The sequence below is a fragment of the Rousettus aegyptiacus genome, unplaced genomic scaffold (assembly GCF_014176215.1).
Source record: "Rousettus aegyptiacus isolate mRouAeg1 unplaced genomic scaffold, mRouAeg1.p scaffold_m13_p_10, whole genome shotgun sequence".
Taxonomy (NCBI): domain Eukaryota; kingdom Metazoa; phylum Chordata; class Mammalia; order Chiroptera; family Pteropodidae; genus Rousettus; species Rousettus aegyptiacus.
In genome coordinates this window covers 76,802,069-76,821,771 of record NW_023416285.1, presented here as the reverse complement: position 1 = coordinate 76,821,771, position 19,703 = coordinate 76,802,069, and the positions used below count along the sequence as shown (strand labels likewise).

The window sequence follows — 19,703 nt, the reverse complement described above, 5'->3', positions numbered from 1 at the left end:
TCCTCAAGGAAGACTCAAGGCCCAGAACAGGACCTGGAAGAATACATAGTTGATTTGCATTGTCTGCCATAGTTACACTTTATAACGTCACCGCAAACCCTGAATTAGCAAATACTGCACCATTGCTCCAAGAGGAATTACAACTAGATTAAAACCTCTAGTTATAACGTTCTCATGAACCGATCAATACAAAACCATGTTTATACGTGTTTCTGTTTAAAAACACTTTATTTAACAGAGATTGTTGATTCATTAACACTAAACTCATGGCCAACAGGACTATAAAATTCATGCTTAGATGAAACTTATCTAACATGTCTATTTTCTCGATAAGGCACATCACAGACTTGCTGTGCTTAAGAGCATGAAACAGCATTTTATGTTCGGGGTTCTTTTTAAACCTTGAAATTATCCAAAAAAGCACAAAATGTAAAAATCATGGAATCAAATAGACCATGAAAAGGACTTGTTCACTATGAGTGCTGAAAAAGGCAGCGGCGTGTCTGTCCCTTGTTCAACCTCGACTAGGAATAGGCACATTGGTGATTCAATGACATTTGTGGGAACCTCCACAAATAGTGAGGTTCAACTGTGCCTTCCTTAATAGGTGTTTGCTGAATGAATAATCGACTCAGAAGTCTTTAAACGAGAACCACCACTTCCTCCTCCAGGCTCCTCTCCAGATATTGTTCTCTTGCTTTTTTTTTCTTTCCAAAAAAGCAATCTTTTAGGGAAAACAATTGGCTGCTTCATCGCTCCCTTATTCTTTAACCCAGTATTATTATTTAGCTTCCTTCCCAGTAGTTCACTAACACAGCTTTTGATGAAGAGAACCATAAAACTCCTTCTTTTTGTCAACAAATATTTTTGGCACCGGGTCCCTGGGGGATCTCATGTGTGCAACACAGATCTGGCCTCTGCCCTCATGGAGTCTGCGGTGTCATGTGGAAGGCAGACGAATTATCCAGTCCCTTACAGTGAGATCACGGTGCTTCAGGAGAAGCACAGAACACTTACCGGAACACTTAGGAGGGACACCTTTTTAAAAGGATCAGCAAAGACTTCATGAGAGAAGGAACAACTACATTTTCCCTATAGTCCACTCGTGTGTCTCCTCTTAAAAAGCCTATGCCCACATCTACATGGGCAAGGGGCTCCTTCTACGGCCTGCCTGTTCCTATCACTGAACTTGCCACACTGTCATTATAATTCAGGATGTGCCTACCATTAACATACAATCCTAAAGAACAATATTTTACTTTTCATTGTTATGCCCTCAGAGGGGAAGCTGTTAGCGAACACTTGCTGACCAACAAAATTTGAGAGTAAGACATCAAAGCTGAAGTTTTTCATGTTTGTTCTGGTTTTGTTTTGGCCAGTGGGATAGAGAGAAATGAAGAGAACATGCAGCCAAAGGCCAGACACTTAAATTCTAAACAATTAAAAGGACTGAAAGAAACTCAGTATGGCTAAAAGTGTAGAGTTAATAATGTGACTGGAGAAAGACAAAGCAGGAGAGGTAGGCCTGGGTAAGACACCAACGGGTCTTATAAATCAGAGATTCTTAAACTTTAATGTACCCACAATGCACCAGAGGATTTTGTTAAGAAGATTCGGTTGGGCTAAGGTCATGGAAGACTTGAAATTCTTCATTTCTAATGTCCCAGTGACAATCCTGCTGCTGCTCTTGTTAGTTAGCTAGTCAGACATGAGTGACAAAGGAACAAAGGAATTGGGGCCCAGGCAAGAGACAGCCCAAAGAACACCCTAGGGATTAGAGAATCCCTCCTGCATCCCCAGAGACAAAGGACAGGAGGGTCATAGTCTTAGCTGGCCTAATCTGGCCACAAACTCATGTTCAGAAAGTAATGCCCATAACTTTAGCCTCATTATGCCATCATTATAATATCACGACTATGCCTGGAAGTTCCTGAATCTAACTATAACAGACTGAATTCTGAGTAACCACATGCATACTAGGCAAAGTTATATGGCAGCCAGGCTCAATGAAACAGAATTCACTTGCCAATCACCTAGGAATGTTTTTGGGACCACCCCATCACGGCCCCCAAACATAACACAGACCTCTCCCTCTCCTTAGGTTACAGCTCTCCATCTTCCCTGGCTGTAACCTGTACCCCATCCCCTAAGGGTATGTAACCTCGTTTCCTCATGGTTAGCCAGTTTGAGGCTTGACCCCTCTTCTACCTCACACTGTGCTTCTAATAATCAAATATTTCTTATATTCACTGATTTGAAATTTATTTCTTTAGCAGTGAAAAGAACCTAGAGGTGTGTGTTACCAGAACTCCAATTGCCCCAATGGTAACACTGACTACTACACTTTAAGTCTTTGAGAGCAAGGTTACACTATGCTAAAAAAAAATTTTAGACTTCATATTTCATAAGCTCTCATCAGCTTGATCTATTCTTTCCCTCCAGTCTTGGTCCTTTCCAACTCATCCTCTAGAAGAACACCCGTAACGCCTTTTCTAAACCACGGATCATATGTCATAACTCAGAATTCTTTGGTGAGGTCACAGTACATCAGATATAGCCCTGAAACTTACCCTCTGTGGTCTGAGCAGTACCTCTCAACCTTGTGCCAATATACAGCTGGAATGACCTGAAGTAACCAGAAGGTCACAGATTCCTCCAGCCCATTCTCTGTCATTCCCCATTCCACCTGCTCTGCATCACTAAGGAGTCTAGGCAGTTCAGATAGCAAAAGTGACATCATGCTTTATGTTAATTTCACTGATTAGCCCTGGTGCTTTCTAGTCTGTCTCCATCATTTTTAGATTCCACCCCTACTTTCAAGCCCAGCAAATGGCACTTAGGGGATGTTTGGTAAACTGTTTTTCCATAAATAAAAAACATGAGTGAATGTTACTATCCATCTAGCTCTATCATTTCACATTGATTGTCTCAAGTATAAGGAGAATTTTTTCAGCGAAGAAACAATTATACATACTGGATGTCCAGAGGAGATCTTTAAAAGATACCTCCGCTGGGAAAGCTCAAAGAATTGATGCTTCACATAATGGTGATAAACTCTCTGGCCAGGAATCTCAACAACATTTACTATTTTTTTTTCTTTTTTAATATTAACTTTGCAATATTGTCCTTCATGCAGTGTTTACTCTTCTATGAGAATATTTAAGGATGAGCAAATCTAAATTAATTCTTCACATATAATTTTATATGTATATCTATATCAAATCCCTCGTATCACTTTCACTTTACCAATTTAGTTCAACAATCATGTAATTAAATTTTGAAATTATCAACTTCACAAGTAATTTGTCTCTCAAAATTAATGCTGATTATTGATGCACTGAATATATTCTCTAAATGCTCTATGCCCTTCTTCTTTGACATTTGTCTTCAATATTTTATTAAGGATTCAAGTACTCAGTAACTGTCAAGTTAACTTTTAATAACCATTATTCTCCCATTCTTTTATTATTATACCCTTCATTCCATAATACTATACAAATATTTAACATTTTCTCCCAAATGGGATCTAGTGATTCCCTAATTTTGTTAGTGAATTCTCTACTATTTAAGGATGCACAGATGAAGGTCCTCTAATTTACTACAGTTTATAATTACTTCACTAGCACATTAACCATTACCGGCTACTTCATAATGGAAGGCTTTTTCTTAACTCTCAGGTGTTAAACTTCCACTAGAGTCTCTATACCTCGTTTTGCTCATATACAGACTTTTCATCCTGAACTTGAATCTTCATTGTACTAAAAGCTATATAAGAATGATTCAAAAGTCATTCATTCAAGACAAATATCTGTTGAGCAGCACTATGTTCTAGGCTCTCTTCCAGTTGCCAGCGGTAAATAATCCTCAAGGATTTTATATTCAGATGATGAGAGAAGGACAATGGATAAACAAATACTTAGAGACTATGTTCACGGTGATCAATACTATAAAGAAAAATAAAGCAGAGTAAAGGATCAGGGCCGCTGGAAGTTGAAGAAATGCAATTTCATACTGGAGAAGTATGACAAAAGCACTTCAAAAACATTCAAATAGCTCCTTATCCACTCTTCTGTCTTGTGTTCCAGTTTCAAATTAATTCCTTACCACAGAGCCCCGCACATACTGGCTATTAATAAAGCCACTTGGCACCAACTGGTTGCTCCAAGGTGGCAATAAGACTTCATGGATCTGAAACATATGGCTACATGTCTGTTTATATTACCTTCAAAGTGCAGAGATCTTTCATAGAGATCTTTCTAGCTATTCTACTCCACTCCTTAAGGAAAGAGTAAATACATCCTGATCATTTACAATAAACCAATGAAGTCTATAATCACTAGCATTTACTATAGGTCATGCATTGCTAAAAACCTTAAAGCCTTAATTGATCATATTCTAAGAACGAGGCTACAAAATAGGTTAGATTATTATTCCCATTATACAGGTAGAGAAACTGATATTACAGGGTTAAGATATCCTAGCTAAAGTTAATCTATTAGTAAGTGGCAGAGACAAAGTCCAAGCCTAGTAAGTCAGGCCACAGGGAACATGCTCTTCTCCAGTGAGCATGCAATCCTAGAACACAAAGAACTTAAAGACAGGGGACTCTGGCATATTTACAACTTTCTCACCAATATCTTCTATCATACTCATCTCACCATAAAACAGCAGTGAATGGATATTAGCTGAACTCACTTGCACTGAACCTCAGAGCTAGAAAGAAAGTCACTGTCAATTAGCCAATGACTCATGTGACGTTTGGATCTTCACAATTATTTTCCATGGGTTAAAAAAAAAAAAAAAAATGAAGAAATTTAAGAATGAGACAAGTTCCCTCTAGCTAAGACCAGCAAACAAATGAGGCTTTTAATTTCATCATAATTCATTTTATTATTAGGGACTTGGGGGAAGGAGTGGAGAGTGGCACACTCAAGGGAGGGGAGGCTTCACGGAGCCTGTGTGTAAAACTAAATTCTTCATACTATACATATTCTACATAAGGAACATGTATTTGGATTAACTTGAATATGTTAGATATAGGGTTTAATCTATATTTTCACACAATATGACACTTCGGTCTTGTGAAATAGGCGATATTTTCACAAGAATCTTTTCAAATAATTAGGCAATTTAGAATAATAACAATTCCTGGCACATAATAATCACTACATAAGGGGTAATTCTCCTTTTCTCACCTATACCCATCCTACATTAGGCCTTAACAACAGGTCAGAAACTCAGGTCAGTACTTAAGATCTTCCCATCCCCACCTTACCCCTACGTCTACACTCTGAGTTCCATGGGCGGTTCTAACTCTTCACTGGTCATTACAGTAGTATTTTGAAAAATGCTACTTCCTAGGCCCTGTTCCAGAAATATTGAAAAATGAGTCTAGGATGAGACCTAGGCATTATTTATACAAGCTATGCAAGCAATCCTAATGCAGTCAAGATGGGGAAATACTGCTCTAGACTGGAGAGCACTGCATATCGATCCTAAGAAATCCTATAAATGCAGATTCTGATTCAGTAGGTCCAGAGTAGGGCCTGAGATTCGGCATTCTAACAAGTCCCCAGGCAATACCTTGGAGTAGCAAGGCCCTCCTCTGAGCTCTATAGTACAGGAGCCACTAGCCACACTGCCTATTTAAACTCAGTTCCTCTGTCACCCCTGCTTCATTTCAAGGACTTGGCAGCTATGTGGGGGGAGTGGGTACCATAGTGCACAAACACATATATCTCTGAAATTTTTCTATGAGCTGAAGGATTCTGTAGGATACTGAATTTAGCTTAAAAAAATTAAATATTCATTAATTTTATAGTCTCAGTTTTATTAACTTTTAATCACTAAGAAAGGATAAGATCTGAGGTAGTTCTAACTACTGCTTTCATTTAAACTTTAATTTGAAATTGTTATGTACAGAATAGTTTTTCAGCTTATCAGATATAGGGCAAATAACCTACACTTTCTAAGCTCTCACTAGATGTTTTATGTATATTTTAATGTTTATATTTGCATATTTGGGGAATTACAATACCTGTCCTCAACTCCCCAAAGAAGTAAACAAATATTTACATAAGAATGTTTTTATTAAAGTGCTATATTTGGAACTAACCCACCGGGACAATTCAAATTCTACTATAAATTTGTATATAAAACAGAAATTCCAATAACAATCAAGGGGAGAAAATCCTCTTTTTATTATTTTAAGAAAACCAAACAACCGTTTGGTTGCTTTTTAATTGAGGAGATAAAGCACTTTAATATAGATAAAACATTTCTAATATTTAAGAAGCATTTTTACAACTAAAAAGCCAAGAACTTTACCCATAACTCTGATAGCCTGACAACCAAGCAAACAGGATTCAACCCAACAGCAGTTTCCTAGGCAACAAGGACAGCAAGTGGGAAAAAATGAAAAGAAAAAAAAAAGCATTGCAGCTTTTCCAGTAGGCTTGAAAAATACATTTTAATTGTCAAAATGTCACAAGACGACGATATTGAAAATCACTTCATTGAAAATGATTCAGAGCAGAATGCCATTTTCATTATGGCAAATAAGGTATGGGAAAACAGAAAAATTAGATTCCCCTCCTTTGTTCTGAATTAAGTAGGAATGGCAATCAATCTTGTTCAATTTTACAAAATTTATCCATATTAGTATAAATTTCTAATATGCCTCCTTAGTTTTCCCTGCAAATATGACTATACACTGATTCAACATACAAAAGAAGCGAGTCACCCAGGATGATGAGGCAGCATAGGATAAAATGTATGCCTGCGTATCTTCTGTTATAGAGACAAACTCCCAGGTGCTTAGATCTTAATTCAAACAATAAACCAGACATTTCAAAGTGCAGATTAAAACAGCACTGGGCTATCCACATTCTCACATGGCTTTGGTTTCCTCATCTGTAACAAAAAGGGCTTCAATGCAATCTTAAAGACTTTTCTGTCTCTAACAGCTTTTGATTTTTAGAAATAAGATATAGAAGGGTTATTTTGTCTAGAAACATTGCTTACAAAATAAATGCTATACTCTAAGCCACTGTAGAACTTTTTTCTTCATAGGACCTAAACTTTGACAGTTAACCTTTAGAAAATAATATTGGAAATGTCCTACTGCATGGCTATTAAAATGGCTACATTTTACATCAGCTTTTGTAACTATGATGGCATTTGTTCTTATGTCTACGTCAGGAAAATTTACCAAGATTAAGAGAAATGTGTTGGATGCCCTTAATCAATACTTTGACACAATGTGTCACTGCAGTCTTGTGAAATAGTATATATTTTCACCAAAATAGTCTTTTCAGTCAAACACATTGTCAATTTGAGAACTTAGGTGGAACTGATTCAGTAATTCAGGCAAAACTACCAATTTAGTAGCTGCAGGCAAATATCACTTAGTACTCTTCTGGTAATTCACCTCTCAATGATTGATAAATTAAGGAAATAAATAGCAAAATCGGGCTTCCAAGAAAGAATGTTTTCATCATTTTTTTCTCCTTATCTCGTCTATCCCATAAAGCAAAATTAATACATTACAATTCATTCCCCAGAGCCAATAGCCTGCTGTTGAACGTCACTGGATCCATGCTGCCGTCATGAATGAGATGCTCCACTGGAGCTGCCGTGGGTGTCTGGCTGCACTGATATGTATGCTCCCTTTGTTATTATCATACATATTTGTTCTCATATAATAGCTATTATAATGCAAGGCAGGCAAGTTACAACAGAAAAAGCTGGTAATTCAGAAGTAAATTCCATAAAACAGCAGCATATATGTTAGTAAGTATCTTATTGCAAATTAATTTCAATTAACTTATATTTGCCTTTCTTTTTGCTTTTTATCTATCTTACTCTCTGGATTATCTTACTATTTATCATTCAGAACATTGGAAGTCAATACACTTCCAAAGAAATAAGCTCTTTCATAAGATGAGCTCAAAGAAAATTTAAGCAATATTGCCATTAAAAGAAAAATGAGAAGAGTAAATCCTAGAAGAACCTCATAGATAGATGGGTAGAAATTATGTGTATGGCTGTCAGGAGTCTGACAAAGCTTGTGTTTGTCAAGAAGTTTGCTAAAGAAGGAAATGTTTGAAGATTGATCTTATTTTCCATTCCACGTTAGCTGCCAGAAAGCAAACCCAAAGCTTTGTAGGCCTGAACACTATGTGATAGATGGTAGATACAGATGAAATATAAAAATTTTCTTTTCCTTTTTCTTCATTTTCAACTCCAACCTACATTTTCCCTTTCCATAAGTCTCTATTACCTAATTGTTTTTTTAATTGTTATTTTAGAGATCAACATACATCCATGTCTACCAGATAGTCAAAGCATGTATATTGGGTCTATAAGTGTCAACTATATATTTATACAAAGGATAGTAAGCTTTAAAGTATCCAAATTAACAGAATATATACAAGTGATTTTTTTCTACACATCTAGAACTTAATGGTGTGCAAAAAGTATGTGTTGAAGAAATTAATTGGAATTTATTTCAAGCAACAGTCTTCCAATTATGCAGACCACATATCATAATAGGCCTGAGACTGAACACTGGTCTTTCTTTACGAGAGCAAAAAAGAAGTAACACTGACTCTTTCAAACCTCTGGATTTCAAAATATCTCATATGCTCTAAAGCAAATTAAGGGTAAAAATTATTGTGACCTAAATGGAGGATCTTTATGAGGGAATAAATAATGATTAGACAAACCACACACTTTCGTGCTTGCATTTCTAAAAAGAGAAAACAGCAATTCCTAATGGAAAGAAGTAGTATTTAGAATCTTTATAAATTAAGCATAAGATTAATTAAGAATATACTGGCTATAAGAGGGCTGTCTCATTGTCAAAACACATTTACTGAATTAAAATATCAAAAATAAGCATTAAATAATTTTATATGACAGCTAAGTCATAGAAAAGAGCAAAGAACCCTTTCTTTACTTCTCGTCTGGCTAAAATTTCAGATGGCTGATGTGTACCATAGCATACAGCCAGAGATGCTACTGCATATCTCAAAACGGGTAACCACCAAAAGGAGTTTGGAAAGATAGAAAATTACAACTCATATTTATCTTCATCATTTCACACTTTTATTGTGATAGCCTCTCAAGAATAATAAGAAAATAAAAAGCCAAGTGGGAAGAAGGTTATACACATTTTTAATAAAATCAGTCAAAATCTGTTCGAACATTTTCTTCCCCTATCACCTTTACCGAACCCAGTCAGTGTCAAAATATTGATAGCCTACAGCTCAATCTACCTTTAAAATTCTGTCTCCTTCCTCTACTGATTTGTCCTAAAATTGTTCCGGTTCCTCCCAACTGAATTGTTTGTTGTAACTACCTATCACATTTGCCTTATTCCACTGTTTTTAATCAATTCAAAAATGTGACTTGTCATAAAAAGCAGATTAGGGTTACCAGAGCCAAGACAGGGAAGGAAGAGGTAGATGGGGTCAAGGGGGTCAAATATATGGTGACAGAAGGAGATCTAACTTTGGGTGGTGAAAACATAATGCAATATACATATGACATATTATTAACTGTACATTTGAAACCTATATGACTTATTAACCAATGTCACCCCAATAATTTTAATGAAAAAAAAGAATGAACAAATGTCAAAAAAAAAATGTGACTTGTCTGTTCTTCACTCAGGGGATTTCTTAAGCTGGCTCATACCATCTCATGAGAAAAGATTAAGTTTTCAGAATTTTTAAGTTGGTTATGAAATTCATTATTAAAAATTAAAGTATATAAACTTGTATAAGTGATATTAAAAATAAAGACAATAAATACTCAAAGCACTTCATTTTCCAATTATTTTATTACATTTTATTAGTTCTATGCTCATGATATATCTATTGCAGCTATGTAATAGAAATACCATGTAAGGCTGTGCTAACATGTATCTCTTACAAACTCTTTATTAGTGACATGACATTGGTAACCTGAAATTGGCCACAGTGAGAGTATTTACACCATGGAGACGGGCTAATACTACAAAGCAAGTCTTTTCTGTTTTTCAGAGATTCGGTTGTTAAACACTTACCAGTATACCAGTGGATCTAGAGAAACCAGACAAATTCCTGGAGTCACCAAAGGTACAAGGCATTGTAGGACCCCATAACAAGTTTATAGAAACAGGAAAGACCTACCAGAGAAACAATCACTTATCCTGAAGGAAAAATCAAGGTTAGCCAGGTAGACAATGAGAAAAGAGAAGAAGCATTACCACCTAAGAAAACATAGGGTGCTTAGAGCTAGGCAGCCCTGAGACCCATGTAAAAAATTCATCCAAGGGAGTTACTCATACAGTAGAAAGAGATGAGGCTGAGAAGACAGAAGACAGTTCTTACAAATTTAACAAACACACTATTATTCTTAGCTGTATTAAAAAATATTAGGGAATTAATGGAAGTTTTTAAGCACTGGAGGTAGAAGGAAGAGATGTGGGTTTTCAACGATCACTCTTGCTTCACTGAAGAACTGACTGACGGGTTGCCCCCAGAGGGCATGCAGAGACCACCCAGAAGACAAGTCCTGGTGGCTCCACCCTTTCCTGATAATTTAGCAAAAACTTTTGGGCATGCAGCACAATAGTATTTTTACTTATCACTTAAATGTATGCTCAACTCTACTAATATAAACAATATTAAACTACAATAAATACAATAAATGGTAAATTTTTAAATGAGATAATAAAGATGTGTACAAAGTTGTAACATTGTTTCCATACTTCAATGACTGTGCAACCCCACACCAGAGACCACCAGTGATGCTAGCCCTGGAAGATGAAATAGAGAATGAAAAGCGAAGAGGACCCGGTGAGGACTGTGGGAACTGGAGCCAGACACTGCTCTGAGGAACAGGAGAGCTCATGCTAAGACACACAAAGAAAAATATCTCCAAAATTCGGCAATGCCGGTTATGCCCAGATTTCCTCACACTGTGCCGACTAAAGATATCACAATGATTTGGCACAATTCTCTAGCCAATTTCATCAGAGGTAAATATAAAATGTTAAGCTCACTAAGACCAATTTCTCCTTTAATACTTGAACAAAACAAAACAAAAACCTTAAAACATTAGCTGTCAGTCATCAAATTGCCCTAGATTCCTTTGAGAGGCCCCTACAAATACCAGCACGGTAGTAGCTCTGTCCTGGCATCTTATTGAAGGCTACACGGAACTGCCCATCAATGCTTCTGGCACTTAAGAAGTGTAGGGTCTCATCAACTGTACAGTTATGGTGCCCACAGAAACATTAGTTGTACTGTTACTAAAAAGTACATCAGAATCCAAATGGAAAACTGGAACTGGCATGGAAAAACCATGTTGATCAGTGCCCTAAGAAAGATTCACATCTCAAATAATCAAGAATAGACTCACTACACTTTCAGATATCACTTTGAAAACTGAAATTAGAGCCCAGAATGTTCTTGATTTTAATTTACTTTTAAGCTTAGCAAATAAAACCAATGTACCCAAATAGTGGCCTTTCCCAATAATAGTTCGAGACTGCTTAGAGAAATGACTGATTCCAGATGTGGGGCATGGAACACACCGTCAGGGCAGAAAGCAAGGATGCTACTATCAAAAGCACTCAGGATCTAATTTAGAGAGGTCTCATGACTATAAACATGGGCAATCTGAATATCAATAAGAAGAATAATGCAATAGATTGCAACAATAACTATGTTAATGTTAACGAGTTCTTAATGACACTGTTTTTAAAAGAAAGGTAAAGGAAAAAGAAACCAGGAGAGTTAACCTAGAAAACTAACTCATTATTCTGAAAACTAGTAAAGAAAGAGATGGAATTAAGCATTTGGTTTGTCTTTCATAATTCAAGGTAACAAAGTAGCTGACAAAAAATTTCTCTTTACAGAAATGTTCTAGCTATCGGATGAAAGATAGAATATCAACATGCTGCAAACATAAAAAAAATAATGGACCTGGCAATAATCACCAATACTGCTAATACCTCAAAATGAGGAACAACTAGTCTTAATACTCCCGATGGAACCATATAACACTACCTACAGATACTATTGTCAAAAATTCAAACTAGAAGCAAATCAAGACTCTACATCTAATAACTACCAGGATATAAAAAACACAAGGTGCATAAGAACTAGATATCAATGGGGTGAATTCATATAAATCCAAACAGGAAAAACAACCTAGTTTCAGTTAATAAACTGCAGTGTGTGTGTCATGCATACACAGACACACACACACACAAAGAAGAACCTATAGACTAAAAGAGACATATCAAATGCGATGTATGAATTTTCTTTGGATCCTGATTTTAACAAGCCAAATATAAAACCACATTTACAAAATAGAGTAACTTTAATAATTTTATTACTTAGAATTAAGAGTATTATCTTTCTGAAACAGCACTGGAGTATATAATTTTTTATTCTTTTAGAACTATACACTATTTTCAGAAGAAATTAAATGAGGTCTGGAATTTACTTCAAAATAATCCCTTTAGGGAGAGCATAGATGAAGCAAGATTGGCCATAAATTGTTAGACCTAAGATGTGGGTATGGAGTCTCATTATGCTATTCTCTTTAGACTTCTACATTTTTGAAAAGTTCTATAATAAAAATAAACTTAGCAAAAAACAAATGATCTTGCAAACTAAAAAATTATAAAGACAAGTAGAAAATATGCAATGTAATGATACTAAATAATGGTTTTTTCCTAATTAAGGTTAAATAAAAATTTTCAAAAACAAAAGCTGCCTAAAGTTGAATATTCATCATAATGATTTCTATAATAATTTCTGTGCTAGAGATGAATAAATCTCTTTAGAATAGGCTGAGCTGACTTTATGCAATATTCATTCAGCAGTTCACATTTGCTAAGTCAAGCCTCCTAAAATGCTGTGTCTCACAAATCAAATGACTCTTAAAATGGAACATGAAATTTAACAACATGATGACTAGTCTAGATGTGGCCTAAACCCCATTTACTTAAATGCACCTTCACTTTGGAAAGGTAAGTAACAAATACTAGTCTAATTTCTTCCATTTTTCAGAAGGATGAAACACATTTCATCATAGTCAAGTAATAGATATAAAGCAGTTGCATATTACCCACAGATATAGATCTTTTTAAAAAATAACTCAAAAAGCAATGAAGTGATATACTACTACTGATAAGTAATAGTGAAGAAATGTGAAAATTATTCTTATATTATTTTGTCCTTAAAGTATGTCCTTAAAGTACATTACTAAAAGATGCTCAAAAAGGAATTTACCAATAAAAGTAGATGAGCGGATAGAAGAAAAAAACACAAAATTTTCAAATATGAGTAGCATAAAAAACTAGAAAGCTTGAAACCCATAAGAACTAAAAGCGAATTATAAAAGCAGTCAGATGTGGATAGAGAGATTTCACTATTAAATTAATCTAATTAATAACTGTTTTTGTGTGTATAGCACTTGTATGGTGTGCGAGTATTTATTTCAAGAACAGAGTTTATGAAAATAAATCAACGCACAGACACACACACACACACATGCACACCTTCTCCAGATGCTATTAGCACACTACGGTCATGACAATCCTGACTCTTGCATAAGAAAGTAGATTACACATATCAACACTTTCATTACCAATGATGGTGAAGCATCAGTTACTATAGATGAGGAAAGAGAATCAACGTCTACAATAGCCACGTCCCTGATAATAAAATTGTGTCCTCAGCAATTATTCAATTTGTCTAGTTCAAAACGTGTTTAATTTTTATTTTTTCTCTGTCTTTAAAGTTGGTAAGGAATAATAACCACAACTGTGAAATTATTAAAGCTGAATCAAACTTCTGTCCTGGAACAATCGAGTCTTGTATCAAGATCTTAACAAAAATGCAGCAATTTAGTACGTCTTGATAATAAAGGAAGAGAATGAAGATGGATGACATAACTATAAAGCAGACAGCAATCACTTTAGATGTGCTTTCAGTGGATATTTTTTCTTATTAAGGATCTCAATTTTTTATGCACTAATAGAGTATTGCATTGGCCACTGATTAAGCATATCCAATTGAGAATATAGATTCAGAAGGTTATTTGTGAGGTTTCCATATACATTTACAATCTTGGAGAATGTACGAAAATTTAAATATATATAAAATTGTGTTCAGTGAAAAACATAAAACATTTATTTAGTATGAAAAAAAAATTCCTACTAAAAGAATGCTAGCAGATTGGCAAATAAAATTAAAAGATTGGGTATACCTTTGAACTTGGATATATGTTGAATGTTGTATTCAATATATATCACATTGCATTATCTAGAACCTGAACTGGATTGAAAAGACTGTCTTCTCCTCTAAAGCAACTCTGACCAAGTCCATGCTTTATTCCCTTCCTCTTGATACACTGCCAATGTCTCATGGGGCTAAGAGGAAAAGGGAGTATACTTCCGGCATGCGAACCAGTGAGCCAGCTGCTGTAAGCACAGAGAGATGAAGATGTGGTTCTTGCTTTATAATAACTTACGTGCTAGACAGTAAGTAGCTACACAATAAAGCAGAATATAAACACACACAAAAATAGAAAGGGTGCTTTATTTAAAATTTTTTTATTCTTTAAAAGCTTTATAAATGTCCAAGAATTCACTTCATTACAATCAAAAGAGGAAAACAAGGTGAAACAATACAAATAAAAGTTGAATATGCTCAGGAAGACTGATTAGAACTAGTCTTTAGTCACTTTCTAAAGCCTCTGCTAAAAACGGAATTATTAGAAACTTCTATAAAATAACTCAAAAACAGAACTGATATAGAGGCACAAGACTGAAAATTGCATCCGATATTTACAAATTCCATCAACTCATGTAATCATACTACAAGTTATTGTTCACATCCTTATAGAAAGGTCTAGACTATAACTAAACATCTACAATCACTTCTGAAGCTTAAAAAACAAATAAAACAAATCATAAAGGGACGAGAAGAGCAAATAAGAGAGTACATATAAGAAATTAAAACTACCCAATGTTTTTAGTATTCACAAGTTGTATATAACTTTTATAATAAAAAATTTACATTTATAAGCATAAATCAATACCTATTATGAAAATTCATTTTAATTATCTAAAAAGATAAATATCAACCAAAGATTATTTTTATCAAGCAAGCGGAATTATATAATAATGACTAGATTTTTATTTTTATAAATATTGTTCCATTTGGCTCACCTTTAAAAAAAAGGTTTCAAAGAAATACTAATAATACTAATGAAGTGTTTGGCCTCACTGTTCATTACCTTACCTACCAAAGTACTTAAAAATAAATAAATAAAAGACCATCACATGAATGTTGCTGGGTCACATGTTCATTGTCATACCCAGATTCACATGATCAGGGAAGATAGCACCATCGCTCTACGATATTAAAATATAGCTATACAATGGTAGAGAGAAGAGTGGCCCCCAAAGTTGTCCTAATGCCTGGAACCTGCCATGGCACATTACATGGGAAAAGGACTTTGCATATATGATTAAGGTAAAGACTTTAGCATTAGGAGATTATCCTAAACTATCCAAGTGGGCCCAATATAATCACATGAGTCTTTAAAAATGGGAAAGGAGGGCAGAAGAGAGGGTGATGTAACTGTAGAAGAAGGATCAAAGAGAAGCAAGGTTGCAGATGGAGGAAGGGGCCATGAGCCAAGGAACACAGACAGCCTATAGAAGCTGAAAAGGGCAAGAAAATGGGTTCTCCCCTAGAGCCCTCAGAAAGGAACACAGCCCTACCAGCCTCTGGATTTCAGCTCAGTGAGATCCCTATGGGATGCTGACTTACAAAACTGTAATAAATTTGTGTTGTTCTAAGCCACTAAAGTTTATGGTAATTTGTTATTGCAGGAATATAAAACTAATACGTACATAGGGTTAGGATTAGGGTTAGAAAATGGTTAGGGTTCAGGATTAGAGATGGGGGAGAAACAAATACATATATATAAACGTACATATATACACAGAGAAAATACACCCTGCTTTTCAAAACTGGGGATAGGTAAACTATGTATTAACTCCAATTTTGAAGAGGAGAGGAGGCAACTCTTAGATAAAAGAGAGAAATAAGGAAGGCAGATTGGTAACTACCTTGGCCGAAGTGCAGATGGCAGGACCACGAGTACCCCTGCCCACCTAGCTCCACTCACCTCCTCGGAAAGGACGCATGATTCTCCCAAGCCTTAACCATGGGTCCCAGACCCATACTCGGAATTCAGTGCGGTTTTGTTCTATGATTTTTGATTCATCAGTGACATTGTTTCTGCCTCCCATTCCCAACTCCCTTACTCTAGTCATAAAAAAATGGCTATTATCAAACATTAGTAGTTGCATACTATTTACGCAAACTGATCGCCAGCTGGTTTTGCTGTTCTAAGTCATAAATCTTTAGGCTGTAACATCCCTGCCAAGCAATAGCATTTTCCAATGCATTAACACAAATTCTATATTTAAAATAAGTACTTCTCAAGCTGATTTAAATAACAAATTAACCAATGGATCAGCCATGGCACAAGCTGACATTTTAATTAAATGTGATGATAGGCTGAATAACCTAGCAGTGCTCTGAGATGCCCTTTGGTTACTGCTTTTTTCACATTATAGCTGGTCCGAGGCTTCCAAGACTGGTCCAGCTATAATTTTACACCTTAAACATAGGAGTCATCTTCATAAAATAATTTATTTTCCTAAAGTTATATGCTACTTCCATAGTCCTTCCATATACAAACTCACTAATTATCACTATGTGTATATATTTATATACATACAACATACAGATGTTTTTAATTTTTTACATTTTATTTTATTTTATTTTACAGATTGTAAGGACCTTGTCAGCTTATAATCCCTTATTATTTTTATTGTTTATGCCTATAGCACCTGGTCTTCCTAGGTGGTCTCCCATCCAAGTACTAACCAGGCCCAACCCTGCTTGGCTTCCGAGATCAGACAGGATTGAGCTTGTTCAGGGTAGCATGGCCACAGCCAGATTTTTTTTTTAAGGAGAACTATCTGCTGATATGCAGGCAATAAATTGATAGATATAATTAATTTATAAGCCAATATAAATAAATTAAGTAAATACAAAATAACATAATGAATTAACACACTGATTTAAAGTTATTTTTCTTTAAAATGTGGTCCTCATGGAGACAACTAGTTGTCAGTTCCAGGGAAAAGTCAGAGGGGATAAAATATCAAAGGTGCATTCACCAAGAACCTTGTGCTTTCTGTGTCGTTTGCTCTAGGTCCTTCCCCATTCTGGAATGACACAATGATTCTGAGGTATGAAGTTCATCTCCAGGTGGGTACTGGAGCCAGACAGGAGCAAAAAGAAGTGGGAATGAAAAGCCATTTCTGACATTAAAAGCAATGAAAAAATAAACAAGCAAACATAGTCTCAAGAAGTAAACAAGAAATCTATATCAAGTGCAGCAATAAGAAATGAAAAGGTTTCTCTGCCAGGCTTTCATGCTGACAGAATAATCCACAACATGTGTCTCTATCTGACATGTGCTAACAGAAAAAAGACCTAGATACCTGGTTAGAATGGATGGAAAAGAAATCTGTTTACAATCTAATCTTGTCTACTATACATTATCATATAATTATTTTCTCTATGTAATCATTTGGAAATGAGCTTTCTGGCTTTGATTTAAATTGTATATTTATTAATATATTCATATTTATATTTATTACCATTACAAATTTTCAAGTGTAATTGTTTCTGCATTTCATAAAAGAGAGAATATAATTGTGCAAATAAAGCATATTTCCATAGAAAGGCAAGAGTTCAAGGCAAGACCTCAGGGTCAAATAAAATATACTAGCAAAGGACAAAAAGAAGTGAGGGAGAAAGTGACTGGCCAGTGGAGAAATCTGGCAGGTTTGGGGGTGCAGTAGAGGAATCTGTAGAACTGTTCTTCCCAAGGATTCAGCAAGTTTTGACTGATACAAAGAACTTTGTGCACAGGGTCCAATTCTGCATGGTTTGGGTCTAATTTCAAAGGCAACTTCTGCTGGACCCTGTAACTCACCCCACCTCAAGTGCCACGTGTCAGGGTGGGGAGATCCTACATAGGCTACACTATGAATCACCTACAGGCAAGCCTCTGCAGACGAAGACACTGTCCAAGGACCACATGCTATCTATAGGCCAAAATCCCTCTGATTACATGAGGCATGGAACTTCTAAAAAAATAATACTTCTCAATCCAATTGACAGTCACCATTAAGTATAAAATATTAAATACATATGTGAATTTTTTTTTTAATTACATGCTTTCACACAGATGCCATTAAATAATCTAAGAGGAAAATGCTTATTCTGCTGAAGGATAACTCAGAAATACTGATGCCAGATAACAAATCCAAAGATGCTTGGACCCCAAGGCAGGTGGCTGGAAATGCCACAAAGAAACCCACAAAGGGATCCTGACATACAGTAACTAGTGATACATTTTTGGCAATAACTCCACTTGCCTTGAATATGAAGACATGAGCTGTGGTTGTGCCTTACCCACAGACTACATATGCTAGTTTATTGCATTCGCCCCAAGTTCCCAACAGTAACAATAAGGGAAGTGGAACCAGAAGTTTCCTAAGGGACTGCTATATTCTGCAAAGATATGAAAAGCTTTTCCAAATGTCCTTTATGTGATATAATATTTGGAAAGCCTCAGTGGAGAAAAGCCATGCACGTGTCTAAATTTTATATGCTCAATGGAAGGATTCTTGGGTAAAGTAAGCAGATGTAAATGACACAGTACATTGAAAAGACTATAATGTTACTTTGGTGTATTCCAACCCAAAGACCACAGATGAAATGTTTCAGCCCAATGAAGCAAGTGATCACTTACATTTTATTAGTATTTTAAAACCTAATATTACTTGTATTCTAATGTGGGGAAATATATTTTGTTCATTTTTTTTATGGATGAAATACATAAAAGGCAAGTTTAAAAATAATTTTACAACCGAAGTCACCATTTGTTGATTGCTGGTTATTTAACTGGAAAACTGAAGAAAAATATATTTCTTTGTGATACCAAATATCAGTGAAAAAGATTTTACTTATGGTATTTAAATGCGGTCCTCTGGAACAAACAATTTGGTTCGTAGACAGTGAGCCTGCTGCTGAACTGCTGTCGCCTGACAGCCTGTCTTATCTGCCAAATTGCTCATTAGGTTTGGCAATTTTCACCTGCGCCTCCAGTTTATATTTCAGCGGGGAATAAACATCAGTCAGCTAGCTTTTACCATCTTCTTCAGTGAGCTTCCAACACCCCCGTAGGAGCACAGTCCCCACCAATCTGCAATCCTCCAAACACTCACCTTGTGTACATACCATTATTTTTAAAATGTCAATTCGGCTTCCGGCTTTGGAAGCTGGCTTAGCTTAAAAAAAAAAAAAAAAGCAAAAATACAAGAGATAGAAATACAAAATAGGCCTTATATTACAATACTAGGAAGGCAGACCAATGACTCATTTAATTTTTAACATAAAAAATAGCACATAAACAATCTGAATTGAATTTTTAAAATGCTCATTTCAGGGAGTAGTTGTAAGTAGGGCACAGGTGACAAGAGAGTAGAGAAGAGGATTCCTCTTCCAACTAGATGTGACCTATCCAACCTTTATTACAGGTCT

At 35.6% G+C, this 19,703-nt stretch overlaps 1 protein-coding gene and 1 pseudogene across 15 annotated transcripts in view; both read right to left on the bottom strand.

Moving 5' to 3' along the window:
* The window catches only part of PARD3 (par-3 family cell polarity regulator), a 592,207-nt gene that overhangs the window by 339,988 nt on the left and 232,516 nt on the right, over window positions 1-19,703 (bottom strand). The window lies entirely within an intron of this gene.
* LOC118608927 lies at window positions 16,922-17,040 on the bottom strand (annotated as a pseudogene).